The 27,759-nt window shown below is 45.4% G+C and overlaps 1 long non-coding RNA gene across 1 annotated transcript; it reads right to left on the bottom strand.

Moving 5' to 3' along the window:
* On the bottom strand, positions 1-27,759 carry LOC149750831 (uncharacterized). Its single transcript, XR_016388953.1, has 3 exons — positions 27,587-27,759; positions 13,016-13,137; positions 1-430 (listed from the first exon to the last, which is right to left on the bottom strand). It is a non-coding gene; the product is annotated as an uncharacterized LOC149750831 (long non-coding RNA).

The raw sequence follows: 27,759 nt of genomic DNA, 5'->3' as shown, positions 1-27,759 counted from the left end.
CTTATAGTGGTCTGGGGAGATAAGACACACAACTCGGGCAGAGGATAACACATTCTGTTCACTTGTAGGCTGTGTAGGGCAGACTCTAAGTCCTCCAGGAACCCACACCAGGGTGCTGAGCACAGGAGAACCTCATTGGGAAGCGACTTCATGAAAGAGACAGGAATTGAGCTGGGCCTTTAAGAGACTGAAATTGGTGGAATAGAGAGAAAAGCCCATTCCTGAATGAGGAACTGTCTGGACAAAGCCATAAATGCTGGAATGGGCAGATGTGTGGGAAGTTTAACCTCCCCATCCTCAGACCTCGGCTCAGTCTTGGAATTCAGTCCTCTTCTTGGGGAAGCTCCCTCTGACCCTTCAATCTTAGTTGAGCTCTGCTGTTACACAACCAGACGATTATGTTCCTTTTCTTCAGGGAACTTGTCACAGTCTGTAATGATAAGTATTCAATAAATATTTACTGAGTGACTGAACGAAATCAGTGAATCAGTGGGTGAACAAATGAATGGGCAACATTAAAGAAGAAAGTATATAAAGATAGGCCAGTGCATCTGAATTAGGTGATGATATTGAAAGGTGGGTGTAAAGAGAAGCTCTCGGCCTCCAGCATCCACTTGGCACTGGCCATGGTGCTAGACGATTTCTCATTTAATCCTCAGAGTATCCATTGGAGATGGGCATTTTGGGATCCATTTCACAAATGGTGAAATTAGTTACCTTATCCAAGGCCAAACTGCTAATGAATAGTGGAGGCAATGTTTTTACTTGAGTGTTGGGGACATTCCAAGCGTCTGCTTGGCTAATAGGGAAAATGTGAGCAGATAACGGGGACCCAAATGCTTCACGCCCAAATGCTAGTGTGAAGAGTATCGTCTCCCAGAGTCACGCTGGAATCAAAGACTCTGTAACTTTCACACCTCTCATCCTCAACTCTGAATTTCTCCTCATGAGCCTAGTGGTGGTGGGGAGGGATTGGGAAGCAGAATAGACACCTCTTTAACTTCCTAGAGGAACAACTTTTTCTAGTAACTACTGAAAATGTGGTGGAACTGCCAAAAGTACATGAAATCAGCTATGTAAATTGTGAAACATTAAATCACAGTTCAGTTCTGCAGCAGTGAAAAATTGCAAGTTTTTTCATCAATATGGAAAAGCAAAGTGAGGAGCTCTCTGATATAACTCAACGGGTGATGGTACTTCAATCACACCAGTCGTCCAGGCTGAATTCAGTTCACCCAAGGTTCATGAATGTGTCTGCTCGGGGCAACACCTGCACCGTTTCCCCTCTTGGTACAGAGATGTATGGGGTTCCTACTGGGGGCATGGGGCGTGCTCGCCTTTGATACATTGTTGTGATTGGTTTTGGTTTCTTACTTGTTAACTGTGTGTATATGTATGGCATGTATATGTAGATATGCACATACATACATGTGTATGCACATTCACACAAACAAAAGTCTCTCTCTCTGTTATCCCTGGACCTCACAATGCTGCTCCTATAGCCCTATTTATTTATTTTTAATGCTGGTTTTTATCGAGGCATAATTTACTTAAACTGCACAGGTCTTAGTGTACAGTTCAGTGAGCTTTGAACATATATACAGTGGGACCACTCCCTCTGTCAAAAAATGCAAGATTGTTCATAGCAGCTTGATGCGTGATAGCCCCCAACTGGAAATAACACAAATGCCCGTGAACAGGAGAATAGATAAACAGATTGCAGTATGCTCCTGCAATGGATTGAAATGGAAATAAAAAGAACAAATATATTAGTCTACCCGGGCTTCCATAACGAAACACTATGTCTATGGTGTTTCGTTATGGCAGCCCGGGTAGACTGCCATAACAGTCAAAATCTAGAACAATTCCATCTTCCCAGAAAGTCCCCTCATGCCCTTTTCCAGTCAATACCCACCCTCCACACCTCCACAGAGCCAGCCTCTCTTCCGATTTCTATCATCACAGGTTTTGCCTATTCTAAAAATTCATTTTAAAACGATAGAGTATTCACTCTTTTGTGCCCCCTTTTTCACTTGGCAAAATATTTTTTGAGATTCATTCATGTAATTCCTTTTATCCAAAGTTCACTGTTATGGACTGAATGTGTCTCCCCAAAATTCATATGTCAAAGCCCTGACCCCAAAATGTGATGGTATTTGGAGATGGGGCCTTAGGGCGGTGATTGGAGTTAGATGAGGTTGTGGAGATGGGGCCCTCGGGATGGGATTAGTGCCGTTATAAGAAGAGATAACCAGAGAGCTTGCTCTCTCTCTCTGCACACATGCACCAGGAAAGACCATGTGAGGACAGTGAGAAGGTGGCTGTCTGCAAGCCAGGAAGAGAGCCCTCACCTGAATCCTGCCCTACCAGCAGCCTGATCTAAGGCTTCCAGCCTCCAGAACTGTGAGAAAATCAGCATCTATTGTTGAAGCCACCATGTCTATGGTGTTTTGTTATGGCAGCCCAGGTAGACTAGTACATTTGTTCTTTTTATTTCCATTTCAGTCCGTTGCAGGAGCATACTGCAATCTGTTTATCTATTCTCCTGTTAACGGGCGTTTGGGTTATTTCCACTTTGGGGCTATCATGAATCAAGCTGCTATGAACAATCTTGTACTGTTTGATTTTCCCTCTCTGCTCTCTCCCACATTGCCCCTCCTCTTATTGGTTGAGAATTTGTGTTTGAATTTGCCTGGAGCCCCCTGATGTCTTCACAAGGATGTGTGTTAGAAGGATGCTCAGGCCCAGGTGTGCTTGTCACCAGGCGTGCTCTTCTGCACCATCCCACCCCTACTGCCTACCCATCAAAGATTTTAGCTGCATTACATTAAAATCTCTCCCCAGCGATTCAAGTCTGCATTTCTAGAGATAGGGGAATAGAGAGCATAAAATGAGAAGGGGGAAAGTCAGGAAGGGAAGTTGCCAGGGCACAAACTCCTCACCCCATCATCCCTCCAGGGGCTGAAGCCTGTCACCAGGGACTCATAGATGTCTGCACTCCTGCAGTTTCACCACTGCCCTTCCTCCAGACTCAGCTAACTAGCCACATCCATTAAGGTTATGGCTGTTTATGGCCCTTAATGAATATCCACTGGGTAGAATGCACTCTGACATTGTCGTATGGATCTCAGAGGCAAAGATGAGGGGAGGGAGGGGGGTGGGCATAGAAAAGGCAAAGAAGAGAAGAGGTGTGGTCAGCTAATATTTCAAGTGAGGGCAATATTTTGAGGCTGAATCAAATAGTAAGGAATGTACAGAAGAAAACTCACTCATGCATAGATAACACTTTAAAGTAAAAATAAACACTATATAACATAAAACAGCTAGCACTGAGTTCAAAAATATTAAAATAATGGATTCACAGGATAAGTGCATGGATACTCAACCCTTCCATTGCTGGAGCTAAAATTCCAGCTGCTGTCCAATGCAGCCTGCTCCTCAGCCTGCCCTGGGGGCACATGGCTCACTCCACCAGATGACCTGGTATGGTATCTGAGATATGCCTGTACCTCTGTGATCAACGTCTGGTAGGTTTTCTTATCTTGAGACATCCATGGCCATATCGAAGAGGAGAGAGGCACATGACAAGGCCTCGGGGCTTTCCTGGACTCTGGCCATGGCTCTGAAAAGCTCTCAGGGAAGTGGAATTTTGCAAAGTTTGCTTGAGGGGTGACCCAGGCCTCTTCCCTGAGGTCTTGTCTCAAAGAGAGTGAGCCTCTTTGAGAAAGACCAACTGACTCTTGGCTGTTCTCCAAGAGAACTCCCACACTGAGGATCCATTTGGCAGAAAGACCAGGGTAAATTTACGTTCCAATCGTCAATAGAGTCCAGGAGACTCAGCCCGTGCCATATTTCGCCCCTCCTTGGTAGCCTAGTGCTAGGAATTCTCATGAAAAACAAAAATAGGGACAGGGCATTTCCTTTGGCATTTGGGGGAAGAACATTCCTCTCATCATATCTAGTGGATTATGTACCCTCCTGCAAGACCAGGTCTGCTATAGGGCCAACCAGACACCTTGGCGGGCCCTGGCTGTATCGTTATAGATAACAGAGCTGGCTGAGAACTCTGGGGTCCCTGGGACACAGGAGGTAGGACTTCTTTGGGGAACCTTAGTGTGGATTGGGGTTTTAAGGATGCCAGGCTATAGGAGAGGTGGCTTCAACACATGGAGCAGGCTGTGCCTCAGGTGTGACATGAGAGTCCTGCCCCTGATGCCCCTCCCCCTACATCGGAGACTAGAGGTGGGGTGGGACCTTCTGCACCAGACTTTGCTCTCAGTTACTCCACCCACTGGGCCTGCAGAGGAATCTTATTAAAATGCCCTGTATAAGGCACAGGTTTTCTTCAGGAACCAAGGTCTTTAGCTTCTGCCCCCTGCTCATCATGACATTCAGTGTCCTCCATCATGCAGTCCTCAACTGAACTTTCTAGAAAGTTCTCACATTGCGCACTGGGCCCACCTACTCTCCAACCACACAGAAGGCCCCCATATCCTGAACATGCTCTGAACTTGCCCCCCCTCAAGTGGTGCTTGTCCCTCCCATCTCTTTATGAATCTCTCTTAATCCCCCAGTCATCACTCATGGTCTAGCTCAAGTGACTCAAATCAAAGCTCCTCCTCCTGTGCCTCTGAAGCACCTGGTATGGAGCTCTGGCACAGAGCAGGTTCCATCCCAAATCCTCAAACACAGGTGGGTATTGGGTTGTAAGTCCTTGGAAGACAGCCGTCCCACCATTCCTAACACAAGCCCTACACGTGACAGAACCTCAGCCAGTGCTGGCTTAATTCAATTCAAGTCTATTATCCTGCCAGACCAGGTCCCTCGAGCCCTTGCCCTTTTCTCAGTCTTCAGTCTTCTCCACCCCTCAGGGATCAGGCTTCTGGTTCTTATTTGTCTGAAGGGTTCAGATCCACTGGTGCCCTGACTTTCATCGTGTTGGCTATAGGGAGTGCTATCGGGGTCCCTCCACACCCCCGCAAAGTTCACCATTCTAGCACTTGCTGAAGATCAGATTGAAGACTTGAGGGCTCTCCCCGGGCCCACACATGGGACCGACTAGAGGTGAAATGGAGTCACCCTCAGCCAATGGCAAATACAAGGAGGAGGATAAATACCCCAGCCTCCTTGACACTGTGGAGGGACAGCTCAGAGGCATGACCCACACCATCTCTCAGAGTTTCCCAGTGGAACTGACCCCAGGTGCCTGCAGTGGTATCCCGCTCCTCCACGGACCCTCTGCCGGTGCTCTCCACCGCCCTGTCTCCCTTCCCCACCTCCACCACTGCTACCTGGGACCCACTTACACCCAGATCCTGGTCTTCAGGGCTGCTTCTGGGAGCATGCAGCCCATGGCAGCAGTTAAGAGCCCTGCTTGAATCTTTGATCTTCAGCAAGCTCTATTAAACGTCAGCTACTTCACCTTAGAATGAAGGTAGCTGCAGGGCCTAACAACGATGGTGACTATGCCTGGAGCATTACTGCCTGCAGCCACTGAGTCCTGTCCTTAGCGAGAACTATGTCATTTTATCTGCATCAAATACGATTGTGATCTCCACTTTACGATTGAGACACCAATGCGTCTGTGCGCACATGTGCGCGTGCGCGCGCGTGCACACACACACACACACACACACACACAATTAGATGGTCTATCAGAGCCACCCAGGATTAAACTAGGTGATGATGACGATGAAGAGAGGAGGAAGGTAGTGATGACGGTGGTGGTGATGGTGGCGGTGGTGGTGATGGTAGCAACTAGCATTTATTGAGGGCTTTCTTTTTGTCTGGCCCCTGTACACACATTCTTGTTTAAATCTTAAAACGGTCCTGAAAAGTAGATGCTACTATTATACCCATTTTACAGAGAGGAGAACGGAAGCCCTGACATTGGACAGCCCTGAGGTCAGTGGAGGAAATAGGATTTAACTCAGGTCTGATTCCAGACTCTACTTCACAACCAAGATGGTATGCATGGCCACCACCAGTATACTCAGCTGTTTTTACTTTGATTTCATTATCATTCTTTTTCAGTCCTATCTCCCTACCTGACACTTCACCTTCTTTCACCAGCCACCCTGGATCCAGACCTTTTGTCCTCCAGGGGAATCTGGTAAAAAGCATGTCTCATTGTCCTCCTCCGTGAGGCTGGTTCTAAAAACACTCATGTTCCCGTGATGTGTCCCAGTTCGAGCCTGCGTGGATATGTGGTGAGTCAGAGAGCCATGTGTCTCTTCTAGGTAAAACCACGTCAGCTTCTGATCTGAGAATCACCCCCCGCATTGTTCTAAGGCATCCTGACTCCCACTCAGCCCACAGCCTGCAGCCAGGAACTGGAGTCTATTCCTGCCCTTAACCCCTAAGGCTTGAGCATATTTGCAGTGAAGAGGATAATTTTCAGAACAAAGCCCGTGAAATGTGCATGTTCAAGGGCCTCATCTTCCCGTCAAAGTCCTTGCTGAGGCAGGGGAGTCATTTTCAACAATCGGGAGAAATGATGTTTTATGCTGGACAAAGAGAATTGGATAGGGAGACCTGCACCTTTATTCTCTCTCTTCTTCACCTCACCCCTGGCCATCAGAAACAAGGCGTTGTAAAAATGTCCAATTTTTCCCATGTGATCGATTTGGTGTCATTTTTTTAAAGAAAGAAAAGGAAGGGGCCACTGTCAAGCAACATCTCTTCTCCCCCTGCCCTGCCCCCACCTCTCAGGATCTGTGTCAAAGTAAAGGCACCTGCCGTGAGCTGTGCGCCCTGCAGACCTCCCACCAGCCGCCACCGTCAGACACGAGAAGCCGGTGCTTCTGCCGCTAAGAGATGTTTGTGGGCAGCAGTGGCTGGGCCAGGTTTCAAAGGGAGCCCTGATACCTCCCCCCCTGTATATTCCCACCCTGGCTATTTAAAAGAAGCCAAAGAGGGCAGCGTTTGAAGTGCCAGCAAAAAAGGAGGTGAGGAAGAAAGAGGAGGCGGAGACGGAGAAGGAAGACCTGCTGTCATCTCCGGAGATGGGCTGCCATGTTCCCACTTTCTCATGTCCTCTGAAAGGCGGCAGCGTGATGCGAACTCTTCTGAAAGCAACAAGTTAGCTCTTATCCCAGATTTTCCTCCCTTTTTTGTTGCTCTTTTCATCCTCCTTGCCCCCAGTTTAAACTCTGAGAGAAGTCGCAAGTCCATATTTCCCTGAGGCTGAGAAAAACTGGAGAGACGCAGTGTACCCTGCTTCCCTGTCTGTATTTGTCCCTTAGTGGGTGTTCTTTTTACGGTCCTAGGAGCCCTCTCTAATGCTGATGTATTCAACAAAGATATTTACTCAGGGCCTCCCACATGCCAGGCACTGTTTCCTATGCCAGAGATACCTTAATGGACAAAACTAGACTAAACAAAAATTCTTGCCCTCAAGGGGCTATCTTTCTACTGAGGGGAGACAGTCAATAAATACAGAAAGAAGATGTCTAGTCTACCAGATGGAGACAAGTCTGACAGGGAAAGATAAAGCATAGTGAGGGGACAGGGAGTGTGGGTAGTCCAGAAAGACGTTTGAGGAGGTGAGGAAGTAAGCCCTGGGCATTCTAGATAGAGGAAACAGCCAGTGCAAAGTCCCTGGGGCAGAGTGGCCTGGTGTGTTTGAAGGACTGCAAGGAGGCCAGGGTGTGGCCGGAGCACAGTGAGCACATTTGGAGCATCTTAGGAGCTCAGGTGGGAGCAGTGAGGGTACTGGGGGTCTGGCCGTGTAGAACTTTGCCAGCCACTGTAAGGACTGAAGCTTTCACTCTGACATATTCTCTTAACCTTGTGAAATGAATGAGAAATCGTAATAAAGAGCCAGGTTGGAGGCCTGGAGCCCCACCTTTTCTGCTAATTCTCAGGTCCTCTGATGGCCCCTGGGGAACCTTCATGAACCCCAAACATTCCAGGTGCTTTTGTCTGAAGCCCCTTTGCCTGCAGCACTCATGTCAGGGAGCTCAGCTCTGCCCTCTCTGGTCTGTGCCCACGTGCGAAGCTTGTTTCCACAGAAGTCAACTTTCTGGTGCAGGATTTCACCTCTGAAATCCCCTAATAGGGCCTCTTGGAGGGCTGAGCATTTTGGAGAGTGCAGTAAATATCCTTCCTTACTAGTAAACTCCAGTGGTCTGCTGTCCCACTCCTGTCAAGGCTCCTAGGAACCTTCTCAAACTTCCACGTGTTTAAGAATTTCCTGGAGAGCAGGTGAAAATTTAAAAATGCAGATCCCAGAATGGATTGGAGCTTAGGAATCTGCCTTTTTAACAAGCACCCCAGGTGATCCTCATGCAAGTGGTCTATGAACCACTCTTTGCAAAACACTGTCTTGAAGGACAAGCGAACCACCTGTGACTTGAAATCATCTAGATTTTAGCCCCATTTCAGAGGTGGGTATTTGCTGACTTATATTCACACAGCTAGGGAGATTCAGTACAATTCAAGGGTGAAGATAGGAAGTTGACATTTTCACTTAACAATAAAGCTGTTACCATGTCAGGACTACCTGGCTTGTTGGACGAGCCTCTGGGGAAAATGCACATTAATGACATTGCTCTGATGAATGCTAAACGTGGCGTGAGGTGATGTTCTCTATGATGGAGACTCCCCCTCTCCTCCCACCATAAATTACCTGGGCAAGGAATCCAGTCCTCCATGGCTGCAATAGGAGATGCAGAGCTTTCTGCTGAGGGCCTGACATGGTTTGGCAGAGATAAATTCTCTCCTGTGGGCATGAAGGATGGGGCGTGTGTTGCTGTCTTCTAACTTCCCACACGGGGTTGTCAATTCCTATTCATGCGTCTGTCTTCTGTATTCAGCTTATAGCTCCTCCGTCAGGAACCCTATCCTACTAAGTCAAAACCCTCAAATGCCCGGTTCAGCGAATGACACTTAGTAGGTGCTCAAAAAGATTTTGTGGAATGGCTAATATAGGCACCGTCAGAACCAGCTTCATAATTCGCAGGGCCCAGTGCAGAGTGAAAACGTAGGGCCCCTTGTTCAAACATTATTAAGACTTTCAAGATGGCAATAGCAGAGCATTAAACCCAGCTTGGGGCTCTCCTGTGTGTGGGGTCTGTGGGTGCACATCGGCTGCACATCCATGGAGCTGGCCCTGGCCACCGTTGATGTTCTGTGAATTCCTTGGGTGGCCTAAACCTATGAAGGAGGGGACCCCAGGTAGCATAAAAATGGTTGCCTTTGAGGCAAAGAGTGACTCAGACAAGGTTCTGGAGGGCTGATGTCCACTTTCCTCTTTCCTGCTGTTGGCTCACAAATCACCCACCGCCCCCAGCCCCCAGCCCCCACCCAACTAACATCCACCTTACTTGGGCAGAGTCAGTAACTACTGGGCTGTAATGGTCTGTCTGTGTCTCTGTGCCCAGATGGATTGAAATTACCAGGAGGACAAGGACCAGACCTTTGTGTCCCCAGGGATGTAAACAGACTCTGGAACATTTTCAGCACTTTTAATGTTTGTTTAAACAACTGGGGGATAAATTAATAAATTAAGTCCAGATGACAATGTTGGCTTCTTATGGCCTGTGATAGGATTTTTCAAACTACCTTCTGAATTAATTTCCATGAGTATACTAATAAGTATATTTTTTTAAAAAACTAAAGTCATGTTGAACTCCTATTAGCATCCTCTGGAAACTTACCTCCCAACATTTGGTTCTGGAAGAGGCGGCATCAGCCCCATTTGGGAACTTGTTAGAAGTGAAAATCTGTATTAAATTCTCAGGCCCAACCCCAAACCTACGGAATCAGAAACTCAGGAGTTGGGGCCCAGGGATCTGCGTTTTCACAAGCCCTCCAGGTGATCCTGACACCCCTCGTCTAAAAGTACTAGTGTCCTAAGGAAGACAGTTTGGAAAGCAGTGACTTAATGGAACGCACGTCCAGTTGCATTTGGATTTTAACATAAATTAATTGTTTACAGCTGCAGCCTTAAACATCTCAAAGGATTAAATTTTGTGGTAGAATTTTACATAATGAGTCAAAATCCTATAAGACTGGCTCTTGTATAGGCATTTATTTGACTCAGGAAGTAGGACATTTGGATGGGAATAAGAGAGGAAAGGTGAATGCTCATATTAAGTGTTTTTTTTTGAAGTGCTATTTGTTGATGTAAAGCTAGAAGGTGAGTTAGGAGGAGAGATGTCTATGGTAGAGGGACCACTGGACCAGTAGCCAGAAGATCTACAAGATGTGTGACCTTTCACAAGTCAGTTAAACTCTTTGAGTTGAGCCTTAACTTTTTCACCTAAAAATGGAGATAATACCCCGGGTTGCCATGTACGGTTAGGCAGTGTGTGCCCCTACACAGGAGGACGCAGCTGAGGGGTCAGTGGGAGCTGATGTCCAGCTGAGCCAGGCTTTGCCACCCTCCCCCACCAGAGGAAGGGGCATCTGTGTCTGTTTCACCCAGAGGCACCCTATGAACCAGGTGAGGCTCTGATAATACCTGTCTCTGCCTGCCTGCTCGAGTTGTGAGGATCAGAAGACAAAATGAGTGAGAAAGCAATTTAAAAACTACAAGGTGTTAAATAAATAAAAGATAGGACGTTATTTTGATCGTCGCTGAAACGGTTGCTTAATATTTTGTTTCACTCAGCCAGGCTAACCAAATGCCTGATGTGCTAATTGAACACAAATCACTACCAAAGCTCTCACTGTCACACTTGAGAAACCGGCAGGACTTGTTAGTCTCAGGAAAAGGGACTCTTATAGTAGTCCTGCTACACCCTGCAGGTGTTGCCACTTTATGAGACAATCACAAAGGACTGGCTGAGGCCTCTAAAGGTCGGTAAGATGTTGTAGCTGAATTTTTTCAACCAGTAGGTCTGAGTACTTAGTGGCAGACTCTTAGGGACTCCGCGTGTTGGGCCTGAGCTACCTGGTAGGAGTGAACCGTATGCCCGAGAACACAAAGGCTCAGGTCAGCAGACCCTTGGAGGTGAGCCAAGCCTGGACTTCTGTTTCTTGTGTGCTTAAGACGAAAGAAGACTCTTTCTGATATTTGCATTGAGAACCCAAATTTCCTTGTTAGGACACCACAGAATCCCCGTTAACCTGATTTCATAAGTATCGGTACCTAAAATCGAGAACCAAAAGCCCTATTTTTATAAAAGTAAGAGTGGTCTTGCTAATTGCCACCTTGCGGCAGCTCAGGACTATAGCATCAGCTAGGGTGAGCTGACGCCTGCTTTCTGGGCACTTGGGACATTTGTAGAATCTCCCTTCCTTAGGAATGCCTCCTGTGTTTTATTTTCCCCAGTCTCCCTTTTGAGGGACCAAAGAGCCATTAGCCTGTGTCACTGAGATATCTGGATAATGAGGGTGAACTTGGCCAATCAGTTAGGTCTCTCTTCCGCCCCCACCTTTCCTTCCACCCGACCCCTACCCGTTGAATTATATAACCTTTAGATTTCCTGCAACCCAGAAATGTTTTGGTTTTCCCAAAGGTGAGTTGGGCTTCCCAGGTAATATATTAAGAGATAGGTTTTATCTTGTGTCGTTTTGTTTGGCAAATCAAAAATACATCTCTAGCCCCTCCTGATTGGGCCCCAGTGCTCGGCAGGAACAGCTCCCCGAGGGATTTCTGCACTGGGAGATAAGATAGCTGGCTGCCAGAGGGCCACCGGATCTTCAAACGCTGCCTAATTAAGTTCCAGCCAGCAGACTACCTCTGCCGGCCAGGGGGCTCTTGGAAGATAAGACACAAGACACATCCGGAGATGAAGGGCGGGGCTTTGCAAGTGTGATGAAATAAATCAGGGGCAGCCCATCCCATTAGAAAATAGAAATCATTCTAACAGGGATCCTGCAGTCCTCTGAAACAGCAAGGAACATTTGCCATTGGATGGGAGGCTGCTGGCCTTTCTTCCACCCTCCGGGGCTCTGATGGAGTGCGCTTACGGCATTAACGCGGATGGGAAGATAAGGCGAGATGTCATTAATGGAGAGAAGCAGGTCTTCTCAATTCCAGAAGCTAATCCCCAGTGATTCATTCCTTCTGAGCCTCCCACGGGGATGTGGAAGCACTGGAGGTGCATTGTTTATTCCTATGACCTATGTATTTTGCTGCTTCTGTTAGAATTCTAATTACATTCTGTGGTCTTCCTGTTGCCAAAAGGGTGTGTTGCTCTTGCTAATTTTACAGCAGAATTGCTCTCCCTTCCTGTACTTTAAATATAAGAGTTCCCAGGGCTTCAACTGTCCTTTGAGTTTCAAAAAATTTTTTAAGTAAGTACAACCCCCTCCCAAGAAATCATAAGATTTTGCTGAACTTAGAGACAGGTAAAAATGTAAAGCTGTGAAACTGAAGCAATCTGGTCACCTCAACTCCTTTACTAACTGCAGAGTATCATTTTTCTTTTTGAGTGTACTTAGATGTTAAGAGTAGAGTTTCTTGACAGATTTCATGGAATATGAAACTCTCAAACTTTGAGTTGCAAAAGTTTTCAGTGAAAACCTTTATCGGATATACACCTTTTAAGGAAAATGATGTCAAAATTCATTGGAACAGGAGCGATCCTTAGAGTATGGTTTCTTTGGGGTCACCTGCCCTCCTCCTCTCCCATCTCCAAAGTAAACTAAATTCATCATTTTACTTAAAATTGATTTTGAGACTGTCCCAACACTCTTTAAGATAATTGTCAAGGGAGGGAAGTAGAGAATTTTCCCTCCTAAAATCCTCAAATGTTATAAGGTAGTGAATCTTCCAGTTACAGTGTACCATGTGCCTACTTCTTTGGCTACATCTATTAAAATGTCTGACTTAATTCTTCAAATGTCTGTGCTGATGCTTTAATTCTGAGCAGGCCCCAGACATTTAGAATCTTTGTTTTTCTGTCTCAACTTTGGAATGTTGAGACAGAATGTATGGAATGGAATATACACCCTGGGCTTCATTTCCCTCTGTTGTTCCTCACTTTTCAGTTTTGTCTGCCATGTTTACAGGCTACAGTTGGTCATTGTAAAGCCTAGATTCTGGCTCAGAAATTCTACTCACCTCCTCGGCCATGTGTGCATCTCTCCTTCTTGGGTCAGGCACTGTGCTAAGTACTCTGGTTGCATCTTCCGCTTCAAATCTCACAAGGTCACTACAAGGTCAATTGGATTTGCATTTTGGAGCTGAAAAAAAAAAGTGGTTAAAAGAAGCTAAATAACTTGCTCAAAGTCATCCAGCTAGGAGGTAGACCAGGAGATATTAGAACCCATCTTGGTCACTATCACATTATAACATAAAACCTAGAACAGGGCTTCCCTGGTGGCGCAGTGGTTGAGAGTCCGCCTGCCGATGCAGGGGACACGGGTTCGTGCCCCGGTCCGGGAGGATCCCGCGTGCCGTGGAGCGGCTGGGCCCGTGAGCCATGGCTGCTGAGCCTGCGCATCCGGAGCCTGTGCTCCGCAACGGGAGAGGTCACAACAGTGAGGGGCCCGCATACCGCAAAAAAAAAAAAAAAAAAAAAAAAACCTAGAACAGAGGTACAGCCAAGTGCAGCTGGATAACAGGGGCGAATAGAGGACCTATGATGTGAGCTTTGGAAGGTGAATACATGTGATATCCACTCAGAAGCTTGTCCACAGGACAAACTGTGATTAGATCATTCTCAACAGCCCCTGGTAGCACTGACTGAATAATAACAATGTGCTAAGGTCTGTGCTAAGCACTTTGGTCATTGATTGCCCCCCTACAATATAACACTCCATCAACAGAATAGTCCATCTTATAGAAGAGGAAACTGAGACCCAAGGAGATTTAGGCCATTAGCTCAAGATTATGCCACTGGTAAGTGGCAGAACAGGGACATGAACTCAGATCTTTCTGGTCCAAAGCCCAGAGTGTAAAGCACCAGACTGTGCCATCCCCACACCTATGGGGTCAGAACAAGAGGGAGAGTGGGGAGCAGTGACCAGAAGGGACGTGTTCTGATACTTCCTATGTCTGTGTTAACCAGGAAAGACCTGGAATGCATCCCCTATCCCTGAGATGAATCTACATTGTTTACATGGTCGTTCTAACTGTATTTTTGGAAACCTAACTTTAAAAACACAGGCAAAGAGGATACTTCCCTGGCGATCCAGTGGTTAAGACTCCACACTTCCACTGCAGGGGGTGCGGGTTTGATCCCTGGTGGGGAAAGTAAGACCCTGCATGCTGCACAGCATGGCAAATAGATAAATAAATAGATAAACAAAATAAAAACACAGGCAAAGAGAGACCAGCGCAAGGGATCTGGACACCACTGTCTTAGCAAATCTACCAAACACACGTTCCAAACTTCAGTCACCTCTCAAGCATTCCCAACGACTCTTGACTTGACACCAGCCTGGAGAGAAAGTAAGAGATTGTTGGCACAAGAGTGGTCCTGCGCGGAACAGCAGGCAACCAAAGGGTCCAACTCAGAGCTGGTGGAGGCAGGTGTCCTCTAACCAAACCGAATGAGACGTGTGATTCCTTTACCTTTCCTTTCCTGTACCTACAAGCACACTTTTTCCTCTTCCCCTCCTGTGTCATTCACAAGTGGCTGACGGACAAGGTCACAGTTCTGCCCCTCATCACAGAGCTTGAAAACTGGAGGAAGAAAGTGGAAACCAGAATGCCAAACTGGCGTCTCACCCAACCTCCTCATTATACAGATGGGGAAACAGAGACCCAGAGAAAACACTTGCCCAAAGTGGGTCCAGTGGCAAAAGCCAGTTTAGGTTGGAGGCTTCGGGGCTCCTGACCTGTATCATGATACACCATGATAAAATACTGGTGACTGCATGGGCTGTAACAGAAATCTAACTCTGATTGGCTAAGCCGAACGGGATTTATTGTCTCCCATAACTGGAAAGATCAAGGGATGATGGCTTCAGGAATAGCTGGATTTAGGACCTTAGACCATGCCACGAGGACTTAGTGCCTCTGCCTCTTTTCTCTAATTTCTTCCGGTTTGGCTTCATCCATTGGCTTCATTACCAAGTAAGCTGCACCACGAGTAGTTTAAATGGGTGCTGGCAGCCCTGGACTCATCTTCTCGCATCTCAGCCTTATCTGCATCACCCCCTCTCTTGCGTTGTTGCATCTCTTCCTAGAGACTGAGGGTTTTTACAAAACAGAATACCAGTCTATAGGACTCTTTCACAATCACCCTCAGAAACTTAGATGATGTTCTCACACTGGCTCCTAGCTCAGAGGTTCTTAATTGGGGTGGAGGTGGGGAGAGTCTATGCTACCCTCGGCCGCAAGGATAGGGATATTGGCCTAAATGTAACTCGATGCAAAGTCAGGTGTGCCCGTCCATATGGATGTGTTTTGGAGAGTGGGGTCATGTGTTCTCCAAGGGGTAGAGAACCAGCAAAACTAAAACTTCCTTTGGGGTTATTTGGAGAATTTCACTTGGGATAAGGGTTGAATTCTGAATATTGTACTCTTCAACCATAATTACCTAGAAACAAGGGATGTTTGCAAGGTCAGGGACCATCCAGGCTGCTGTTTTCTGAGCATCAGGCTCCTACAAAGAACTGATTCCTCCTTGACTTCTTCTCTGTTAATGCAAATGCACTTGGAGAATGTGTAAGTGACTTTAATGAGCCCCCTCTGACTCTAAGTTTGAGAAAAAATGATGGCATACATTCGCAGCTCCAAGTGAAATTGTGGTGAAGAGAATTTTGCCCAGTTTAACTCCTAATGGCCTCTCTGGGGAGAAGTTTACAGTTTTGTATCTGGCTCCAATTTGGTGTTACAATTTGCTCTTCCTGGGCGAGTACTCTCATGCAAATATGAGACACAGCGTGCTCCACCCCACCTGCAGCCTCCCTCTGCCTGTCATCCATCCACACCTGGCCTCTCCTTTCCTGGCCAGTCTCCATCCCTCTTGCTTCACATTTAATTTCTATTTTCCCCAGGCTCTGACTGACTTGAGGAATGGGATGTGGTTTCATGATAAACTAGCACAGGGCACACTTGACTTAACAGAGCTGCCGTGTGGCAGTGCCATTGCAGTAACGGTAGGAAGTAGAAGAAACGGTCTCCACCACCACTTTGGAAAGTCATACCCACCCCAGGAATGAAGAGCAGGGCAAGCAGGGTAGGCTGTTTTGATTTGCAAAGGAGGGACTGGGGAGAAGGGAGTTGGCTGCTTAGAGAACACCCAATCGTTATCCAGAACTCATTCCCAGCCCCCTCAGAAACTTAGGCTTTGAAACAGAGTCAAATACCCATTATTCATCACATATGTTGGGTGGAAATTATATTGTGACCTCAAAAAGGCAATCGGCAAGAATTTACACTTACGCTGCTTATCTGAGCCCAGCCCAGGGCTGAGTTTCTGTGGGAGCCTATGGTTACAAATAACCGAAACAAGCTAAAAGCAAATGGAACATTTTTGGAAGGTCTCGGCCCACAGAACTGGTGGGAAGCCAGAGGACCAGGGCCAGAACGAGCAAGAAGAAAAGCAGCAGTGAGAGTCGGGTAGCAGGAAGCCCAGCCCTGGTCTCACAGCAGGACAGCCTGACGGGCACGTCACCGCTGAGATGAGTGGTGACTAGTTAGACCTTCCGTCCTCAGAAGGAGCATCTGATTCACTGAGTTAGGTCGTGTACTCACCTCTGGCTGTACTGGGGTACTGGGAAAGAGGATCTGGCCTCCTCAGCTTCCCTAGTGCCAAGCCATTGTCTGTAATTATCTTCCCTCTAAAACCATGCACAATGGGGAGTTGGTAATTCCCCAAAGGGAAACTGGGGTGCTTCAGGAAGGAGGGATGTTTGCTGAGAAGCCCATGTACACACACGCACACATAAACACACAACACAAAAAAATAAAGCATAGGACAAGAATAAAATAAATTCCCTGCCCACAAGGAGCTGAAGAGGCACGGTATCAAGCACAAAATGATGAAAAAATAAGGTAGTACCACATATTACAGCATTTTCTACCTATATAATAAAGTGCTACATTATGCAGAGCAGACATTTACCCAGTGGGAACTTCTTCAAAGACAGAATGGTTTGGGAAAGGAGATGCCAAGGTGGGCTGATGTTTCAGGGTAGTTTCACCAGAACGCCAAATTGATGTAGATCTGGAAAGATGAACAGGGGATAGAATGTAGGAAGTAGACAGATGAGAAAATTCGAAGTGGAGGGAAAAGGGAAACAGCATGGATGAATGCACTAGAATTCTAGTCACTTTTCCTGAGAAAATTGTACTATAGAGCCAGCCTGTCCCGGTTCTGAATCTTTATCTACCACCATGAGACTGAGCAATCTGCTTAACATTTTGGGTCTTATGTTATCTAAAGGATGGGGCACATAATTCCTACCTCACAGGCTAGGATTAGGTATGAAAAGTGCCTGGTATTAGGCTTGACCCATATAGTAAGGAATTGGCCAATGTCAGTTTCCTTTTTCTTTCTCCTTAATTCTTCCTTCTTTATATTAAATTATATGGTGAATAAGAAAGATTCGAGACTCAGATTTTGATAAGTAAAATCAGGCAGATCCTTTTTTTTTTTTTTTTTTTTGTGGTATGCGGGCCTCTCACTGCTGTGGCCTCTCCCGTTGCGGAGCACGGGCTCCGGATGCGCAGGCTCAGTGGCCATGGCTCACGGGCCCAGCCGCCCCGTGGCATGTGGGATCCTCCTGGACTGGGGCACGAACCCGCGTCCCCTGCATCGGCAGGCGGACTCTCAACCACTGTGCCACCAGGGAAGCCCCAGATCCATTTTTAATAATTACAGAAAGCTCTATATACATACTATTGGGCTCTGCCCCAAGTGAGATGTGGAAACAGTCCTCACATGTATCACTGTCCTTCCGGCTGGACAACCTTGAAGCGCATGTCCTGTGGCCTACACTCTCTGAGTTTCCATTTCTCCTCTATTTGAAGAGACTTTCCTGGACCTTCAGAAAGCACTGGCATGTGATTATACAGCTTAGCCACTACAGAGTGAATGCCATTTTTTAACAAAAAGTTTCTCTGGCTTTTACCCAAGGCAATTTATTTATCAGAGTGTGGTGGATCTAGGTCGCAAGGACAGGAAAAGGGCACACAGTTCCAGGACACAGTCGCAATAGACCTTCAGGATTTGTGTGTGTAACCATTAATCAGGTCCTCCAGGTGTAGCAAGTGGCCATTTGGTGGAAGCAGGACCTTGAATGGTGGGCGCTGAGGAGTCAGTGTGCCGACAGCCCAGCATAATAGCCCCACCCCTGAGTTCTCTATTCACATTTACAGTCTGGTTAAGTCACTCTGGTTAAGTAACCCTTGACTGCATTTTATGGGGGACATTATATGCTACAGTGAGGATCAAGCATCAAGGGATTCCCAAGAGTATTAGGAAGTAGCCACCTCGAGCTATGATGATGGGGTCATAGGCTTAAATGCCTACTAGGACCAGGCAAGTGAAGGTAATGAGTAAAGCAGGCCAGAAATTAATGTTTTACAATTCCCATTCTTCTTGAAATATGCACCTTTTTTAGTCTGCTTTTAAGTTTCCCATTTTGATAGAAACATGGGTAGAGGCAAATGTTTCTCTATTATAAGAGGTTTTTTTTTAAGTACTTCTGAGCCATAGTATAAGGGTAATAATTGAGAACATAAATTTTCAATTATTGTTTAATTAAAAGTAATAACATCAATAACAACCACAGCATGCAGGCCAAATTTAGTCTTTTAAAAAAGTACTAATTTAAGGCATCTGGTCTACCATGGGTGTAAAGCCTGACCCACCATGTGCACTCTACATTCAATAATCTATCATAAGCCCAAACCAAGAATATAAGTGAAAAAAACACATAAAACTTCTAAGGTAGCTTCTTCTATTACCATATTCAACAAAGACATAAAAGGACCTTGCAACAAAGAACTATTACAGCGTATATTTTTAGGTCAGTATTATAGTGAGGCTCTGGTATATTTCACATGCAATGAGCCCTTTCCTTCAACTGAACAATAGGGTGGCATAAGCCAATATAGGAAATTCTCCGTGGAGCTTTACAGAACTGAGACATTTGGGATTAATTTTCTCTACATGCAGTAGAGAGTTAGGGGAGAGAGATGTAACTTTGCCCAGGGATAGAAATGGAGGGTTTTCTTTTGTTGTTGTTATTTCATTTTGTTATTTTGACTTTTTTCTCCATTAAGTTGTTGAAACCTAGGGAACTTAGAAGAAAAGATAAGAATCTGGCAAATATTTCATACTTACATAAATCTCTCATTATTTAATGTTTATTTATTAGTAACTATACATCCACTCAGTTGTGATTAAAATATCAAGTTCCAACTATGTGCTAAGAGTATCATGTCTGCTTGTTTCTGATTTAGAAGTTTTATCTTCCCCACTGGAATCCAGTAAGCTACTTGAGGACAGAGATGCCATGTCTCATTCCAAATTCCCAGATCATATGGAACGTTCTACTTTGCATTATGATCACAAGTGTAAGATCTCCCCCCTTGAGAGAGGACATGTTTACTCATCTCTGTATCCCAGCCCACAAGTATTGCCTTACTCACAGTAGGACTCCAGTAAATGTTTGCTGACTGAATGCAATAACTGAATCCCACTGACTGTGGGACATTCACCATTTTTGAGGATATACAAAAATATTCACTGACAAATAGATCACCTTTTCGGTTGTTACTATATTTTGAGGTAGAAAATGAGAGAGATGTTGTCTCCTCTGAACTGTGGAGGTGTTGGCTACTCTTGGTCATAGAAAAAAATAGGAGTTGTGTATGGGTTATCTATTGCTGTTATCACAAATTACCCCCAAACTGTAGCAGCGTGAAACAATAAGCCTTTATTATCTCACAGTTTCTGGGGATCAGGAACCTGACAGCAGCTTAGCTGGATGCTTCTGACTCAGGGTCTCTCATGAGGGGTTGCAGTTAAGCTATTGGCGGCCAGGGCTAAGTCACCCGAAGGTTTAACAGGCTGGTGGTGGGAGGCCTCAGTTCCTTACCACATTAGCCTCTCCAGAGATCGGCTCACTACTTAGCAGGGGGTTTCCCCAGAGAGAGATCCAAGTGAAAAAAGAAAAAGAGTGTCCAAGTCAGTGCTAAAGTCTTTAATAACCTGTTCTCAGAAATCACAGACCAGGGCTTCCCTGGTGGCGCAGTGGTTGAGAGTCCGCCTGCCGATGCAGGGGACACGGGTTCATGCGCCGGTCCGGGAAGATCCCACACGCTGCGGAGCAGCTGGGCCCGTGAGCCATGGCCGCTGGGCCTGCGCGTCCGGAGCCTGTGCTGTGCAACGGGCGAGGCCACAACAGTGAGAGGCCCGCGTACAGCAAAAAAAAAAAAAAAAGAAAGAAATCACAGACCAAAGTGGGAGAGAATTGTACAAGGGCAGGAACAGCAGGAGGCTGGGATCATTGGGGGCTGCATTTGTTAAAAGGGTATATTCAATAATCAGTGTTGTTTTCAAAGAGGCTTCGGGACTCCTATCTTGGAAAACTATATAAAATTCTCTTTTCTGCAGCTCCCCTATCTGTGGCTCTTCCTCTTCTCTTTGCACGGGCAAAGAGTAAAATTGACTTCTCTGTGGAGGAATTGGGAATATTAGCTTATTTGAGTGAATCTGAACAGTGATCCAAAAGAAACAACGATTCTGTAAGTTGATCTGGCCTGTGCTGCTCCAGAAAAAGCAGCGGAATGATAACCTCTGTCCTCCCAGCCTCACAGCGCTAGCATAAAGCTCTTATGTCTAATTGTGCTTTCAGAATTGAGCTTGACACACAGATTTGAGCAGTTCCTCAAGCCAGAGGAATTCTGCTGGACCAGTTCCTCAAGGGCCTGGACTGTGTGTCCTGTTTATACTCCTCTGGCTCACAGGGGGTTTGGCTATAAATGCAAAATGGTCATTCTCTGTGAATTCTCTGAAAACAGGTTTTATTGAAAAAGAAAGTCCATTAGAGTGGGTGCTTAATGCATTATTGTTCAATGAACAAGAGACCACAGTTGGATACTATCTCAACAGACCAAACTCTCTGATATTGTTTTGGTCCTGGCTCCCAAGGGCAGAGTTAAAAATGAATATTACCATGATTTCAAGGCAAGTCATGGGTTTGAAATACCTTATGCCGATGCATACGTGTATGTTTAGATAAATATGCACCTGCCGTTGCCCACACTTTCCTTGCTGTGGACTTCATCAGACTTTCCGACATTTCACATTTATATCAGTGTTTCCTGATTGCCTACAGGATCCCTGAAGGCAGGAGTGGCTCTCTTGTTTACAGAAGTATCCTCAGTAACTGGTAGAGAACAGGGCTCTTAGTGGGTCTTCAATAAATATTGCTGAATGAATGAATGAGGAAGCAATCCTAGAAACACATCTAACTTAAGAGGGGACTCAGTCTTTGAAGGGTCTTAAGTCAGCCAACTCTGGAAAAATGCAAACTTGCAGAAGAGGGAAGCTATGGCAACCCTTGTTTCCTTTCTGTTCTTCAAACTGGGTGGCCCATTACATGCTTCCTGCCTGGCAGCTTCAGTGATTGGACTCCCCCACACTCTGGCCCATTTCCTCCGCTTAAATTCAGGGGGAAATAGACACTACTGAGCCTCTTTCTCCCTCTCCCCCTAGTGGGCTCTTTCTTATATTTTGCATTTCTCTCCACCCTGTTATCCCAGACCTCCTGCTGCCCTGGGAGTTAAGATTCAGGGATAAAGATATTAAGAGAGAGATTGAGAGAAATGAAGCATGTGGACTTCAGTGCACAGTTTCCCAATTTTTGTTCTCCTACCTCTGCATCACTCCTCATAGAGCCAAAGCTCTTTGATAAATGGGAAGCAGACATCGTGGTCAAGGGAGGGGGGTGGGGAAAGGCAGTGGGCTTCTGCATTCTTTCCCTAATCAGATTAACATAGGGTAGGGGGAATTAAATCAAGGGTGACACATCATTTTATCTCTTATTCCAATTCCAATCAATTGGTATTGGCTGCCTGGACTGCTGTGTCATGAGGGATTCTGAGGCTTGGTTCCAGCTCAACAGAAAAGCATAACACGATCAATTAATAATATCTTCCATGGGCACAGGAAGGGTGAGTGGCAACTCACAAGCCATATATAAGCCACAGCAAGAGACGCTGGTCCTCTACCCTCAGAGCAAGGGAAGAGCTGGCCTCCAAGGGAAAACAAAGGTCCTTGTTTATTGCAGCATAAACACATACCTAAATAGCTTCAGGGAATAATTAAGCTGTGTTTGCACAAATAGAAAGGGGAGGAAGGGTAGAAAAGCAAGATTTGAGCTGCTGTCACCCATGTTCTAATTTCTTTGGGATTTTTTTTCCTTTCTTTCTTTTTTCTTTCTTGCATTCATATGATCCCACGGAAACCAGAGCCACGTGTGTAATTAACACTCAACAAGTGTCGTAAGTGTTAGGCAGGTGATGCACTTAGAAAGAACAGCAAATCAGTTTCCTCTTACCCACCAGTGCAAATCCATTGATGGGGGCTGCTCTCAAGCTCCTGAATTTCTGAGCCTGGAAGGTACTTGGGGTCTGAGCCCAGGGGCTGTTAGCTAACACCATGTGTCTGTGCACTTGTGAGGCACTGCCATTCTGACAGGGTACAAGATCATCAATAATCCACAAGACAACATACAACCAAGCATACAGGGACATATAGTCCCCCTCTGCCTTTTTGAACCAACCCCCCATGCTGGATACCCAGGCCCAACCAACCCCGCTAAGCTGCCCCCAAACACTTGGTCCTATCTGGGGCCTCACTCGTTCATGCAGGCAAGTGTGCTCAGCCCAGCTGGCGGGGCCTGGCAGCAGCCAGAAGGTCCAGCGTGGCAATGAGAATCCAGCTTTGGGGCTGTTTATTCCCTGGGGATATTTGCTTCTCTTTCTCTGGCTCTGCTCGCCCTTCAAAGGGCACCAGCACCAACTTAGACCCTGAATGGGGTCCCCAGGCCATGTTCTGTGATCCCATGTTCTGACCTCTGCTGGCCAGATGGTCCATCAACATTTACTGCAGGCCTGGAATGCCCCTCTCCTCCCCTCTGATATTCTTTTCCCTAATTTCCTTTAAATTCCTGCCCAGGACACCCCTCCATGCCCCACACAACAAGCATGAGTCCCCCCAGTAGCTGAGAAAGATGCTGAGTCCCTTCCTCATTAAGAGTCCCCACTGAGAAATCAGAAATAGAGCCTCCTTAGGAAAAGAGATACCTCACTTTGATACAGCATTTTACAGTTCAAGAGCATTTTGGCAAATGTGATCTCATCATTAATTTGATCTCATTAAGACACAAAACGCTTCTGAGATGGGTAGTTTATGGCTGAGTCTCAGAAAAGTAGAATAAGTTGCCCAAGGCCATGCAGTGTGTCAGGGGCAGAGCTAGGGCTCAAATCCAGCCTATTCGGACTCCACACTTGGTCTTTCCCCCCATAACTAGGCTGTGTGGCCTAACTTTTCATCTGCAGCTACAGTGGCTGTAAAAGTCATTCCTAGGGCAGGTTTTTGTGTCTTATGAAGTTGTCACTGCTTCTTAGCCCCACAGAGACTTAATTCCTTCATTGTACCTGGAATCCAGCAACTGAGAAATTACCCTCTCCCATCTGTCATTCCTTTTTACCGGGGTTCAAATATTCCTAGGAGAGATAAGACGTTCAGATAATTACAATTGAATTGAAATTAGTTTATATGACACCCTATTCTGAACTGAGGCATCAGGACATGACTGAAGTTAACACAAGCAGACAAGGATGCTGAACGGGGATGGAGGCAGGAATGACGCCCACCACCTTTGTGACCTTGCCCATCCAGAAACATGCAAGTTCTGCATGAAGCCAGGAAGGGGTTAAAATAAAGCAAAAACAGAAATTGAAAACATTCCTCGAAGGGACCTGCCTGACTCTTTGATCATCAACCTGAGATGCTCTTCCCAAAGAAAGCAAGAGGAGACTTCTGGCTTTGAATATTTTTGTTCTCCCACAGTTCCACCCAAGGCTAAACCGCAATGCTCTTTTTATCTTTGCAAGGGAGAGAATTAAACTGCACTGGTTTCCCTTCTTTTTTCCGCAAACTCCTGGCCACCAGGGCAAGGAGCTGAGAGTGGAGAATGTCTACAACTTAGGCAAGGGGGCCGTACATTATCCAGACAACTTTGGGTCCAGGATGCTTTACTATGCATGGGGCAGATTTTCTGCAACCTACTCGCCAATTGTTATTGCATTTGTGTATTTCAAAGGTAATGGAGATCAACATATTTATCATCCCCACTGATATGAATCTCACTCTATCAAGACCTAGAACACTGTCTGAGGACCTCCATTCTAACACTGAACCTGAAGTCCTTTAATCCCACCTGAATACCTTCCTCTGCATGATGCTTCCTTGACCAGCCCCTACTTTACCTTATTTGAATCTTTCTATTAATATTAGTTTGTTCCTGTAAAGTGCTTTTCTATAGCAGTTCCTGGCACATAGTAAGCGCTCAATAAGTGCAGGTGATTATTATTAGAAATATGGTCCTTAGAATCAGCAGCATATGTTCCCCTTGAGCTTTTAATATACAGTAAGACAATTTCCAGACAATGTTCTATAATTAATTACTATTGCATCTAATCTCAATAGCAAGATAAAATCTGGATGCGGTCCCCATCTCAGGAATCTTTCTGTGGTAGAAGTAACAGGATGCTGTACAATCTCTGAAATGCTGAAGAAGCTTGAAAGTAATGATTCTGCGAGGACCCCATTCCCTTTCCTCCTGGACACAGAGCTGGACTACATTTCCCAGTCCCCCTTGCAGTGGAGTGGGACCACATGACTGCATTCTGGCCAATGAGATGTGAACAGAACTGATGGGTATGGACGTCCAGGCCTAGCCTATTTTTCAAACAACTCTTCAAGGCAGCCCTCCATGTTTGAGCCTTCCCCATCCGTGAGGCTGGAAGTGAAGTACTCCAAGGTCCAAGGTGACAATCAAGACATGTTATGGAAGGAACCTGGCCCCCAAATCTCTGTTTAAAAATCCACAAAGAGGGCTTCCCTGGTGGCGCAGTGGTTGAGAGTCCGCCTGCTGATGCAGGGGACGCAGGTTCGTGCCCCGGTCCGGGAGGATCCCACATGCCGTGGAGCGGCTGGGCCCGTGAGCCATGGCCGCTGAGCCTGCGTGTCCGGAGCCTGTGCTCCGCAACGGGAGAGGCCACAACAGTGAGAGGCCCGCGTACTGCAAAAAAAAAAAAAAAATCCACAAAGAGCTGTCCAACCTACATACCCACACTGAACTATTGTATGGGCAAGAGCAATTTTTAAAATTATGTTAGGGTACTTAAAATTAGGGATTCCTGGTTATAGAAGTGAACCTACCTTAATTAATACAGATATCTTCAGTTACTGGGAGACAAATTACGTAAATTATAGAGGGTGCCACCCCAACATGTTCTGATGAACCAAGACATCATTTTATATACTTTCCTTTACCGTAAAAATTTGTGGTACAAAACAAATGTTACTGGCAAGCACAAATATAGGAGACAGAAGTCTCATTGCTCTGAGTGAAAACCCTGGTGTGGGGCCCATGCCATCCTGCACTCCTAGGAGATGTGAGCTATGATTCTGCTAATTCTTGGAAGTGCCACCTATCTGAGAATTCTCTGTCTTGACCAAGAACTGTGGAGCAGTGACAAGAGCCCTGGACCATGCAGTGAAGACCTGGGCTCCAGGCTTTTTGAGGATGTTAACACATAGTGGAACTGTTAGCATGGCACGTCCCCTGTCTGGACTACTGTTTTCTCATGTACCTGAGGGGGTTGAGTCAGATTACAAACTGGTAGCTGGGGAGAAAGTGCAGCTTGCAGGTGTGTGTTATTTGGCTTGCAAGGTAACATATAATTTTTTAAAATTAGTTCCCAACAGTTAAAAATTAGGATTTTTGCATTAAAAGATCTGACAGATCTTGAAAAGTCTGGCAACTCTAGGCTTGTGTTCCCTCAGGACAACAATTGACTTTCCTCTTCAGACATGACTTACACTCTCTAGTTTACATAAATCCTACCCCTTCCCTCAGATCATCTGTTCATTTATATTACCTGCCTGGATAGTCCTTATTGGCACTTGAGTTTGAGACCCTGAGTCTAAATGATTGTACTGGTCTGGCCAGATGAACCAGGTAATATCACCTTGTTACATAGTCTATTGCTGCGTAACAAACTGCCCCAACACACAGTGACTTGAAACAACTGCTATTTTATGACATCTTGCGATTCAGGACTTCAACAGGGCTTGGATGGACATGTCTCCTGTTTTGTATGATGTCAGCAGAAGTTACTGATTGCTATTCAGATGGTGAATGAGCTGGTATAGACAGACCAGACTGACTCCACTCAAACATCTAGTGCCTTGGCACGGACGGCTGGAAGTCTAGGCTTTCCTGGGTCTGTCACCTGGAGCACCTTTATGTAGTTTCCCCAGCACAGCATAGGATCAGGGTAGTAGCACTCATGTGATGGCTCAGGGATCCCAGGATGAGTATTCCAGGAGTCCCAGGCAGAAGCCATAACACCTCTTGAGACCTAGTTACTTCTGCCACCTTCTATTGGTCAAGCAAGTCACTAAGGCAAGCCTGGTCATGAGGATGGGAATTAAACTCAATTGAAAGAATAGAAAAGAGTTTACAGTATCTTTAATCTACATGTTTATTATTAAAATTCTGCTCTCCTAAATTAGAAATACTGATTAGGCTAAATAAATGTGTCTTATAATAATTCACTATATTTCATAAACATGATACCCTTGACCCCTAAAACAGAAAGAAGGTTTGTATAGGAGATACTGTGCCCACTTCCCTGTTGGATGTTACTCATGGCATGCAATATCACACAGAACATTTTAGAATATAAGGAATTGAACTTCAAGCTTTTGTAAGCAAAAAGAAAAAAAGAGAGAAGAAATTATTGATTCATTCCAGTAAAAGTAATACATAGGTGAATATGAAAGAGAGTATAAATGTGTTTTTTGGTAATTCTTCTCTTCTCCTATCTGATTTTAAGCACAACCACATAAACCATTAATTATAAAAGTGAGTCAATGCCTTATAATGCATAAAAATGTAATTTATATGATAAAAATTGCACAGAGGAGGGAGGGAATTGTGCTTTATTTGAAGCAAAGTTTTCTGTATACTATTAAAATTAAGTTAACATTTATTGAAATTAGATTCTTTTAGGTTAAGATGCTAATTGCAATCCCCAGGGCAACCACTAAGAAAAATAACTTAAGCTATACTGTAAAAGAAAAAACACACGAAGTAAACTGGTAAATAGAAAATATAGGTTTAACACAAAACAAGGTATTAATGGAGAAATGGAAGAACAAAAAAGACATGAGACATACAGAAAACAAGTAATTAAATGGCAGATGTAACTCCTACCTTATAAGTAATTACATTAAATATAAATGGATTAAACATTCCAATCAAAAGGTAGAGAGATTAACAGAGTGGATTAAAAAATATGATCCAACTATATATTGTCTACAAGAGACACACTTTCGATTCAAAGACACAATTAGGTTGAAAGTAAAAGAGTGAAAAATAAATGATTGTCTCATGTATCCAAAAAGGCTCATGTAGATCTTACACCAACCTCAGCTAGATCTAGGAGTTCAAATGATGTGGTCAGGACTCAGTCTCACTCATTTAAGCTTCCTTCTGTGTAAACTTCACTTCTGGGTAATTCAGCCTTTCCTGGTAGCCCCTCAGAAAATTCAAGCCTAACAGCTCCAGTGGAAAGTGAACTTCTCTTCCTCTACTGTAACA

The sequence above is a fragment of the Delphinapterus leucas genome, chromosome 1, assembly GCF_059928025.1.
Source record: "Delphinapterus leucas isolate spDelLeu-1000000601 "Yukka" chromosome 1, BTC_Dleu_Yukka2, whole genome shotgun sequence".
Lineage (NCBI taxonomy): Eukaryota > Metazoa > Chordata > Mammalia > Artiodactyla > Monodontidae > Delphinapterus > Delphinapterus leucas.
This window is presented reverse-complemented; position numbering and strand designations above follow the sequence as displayed.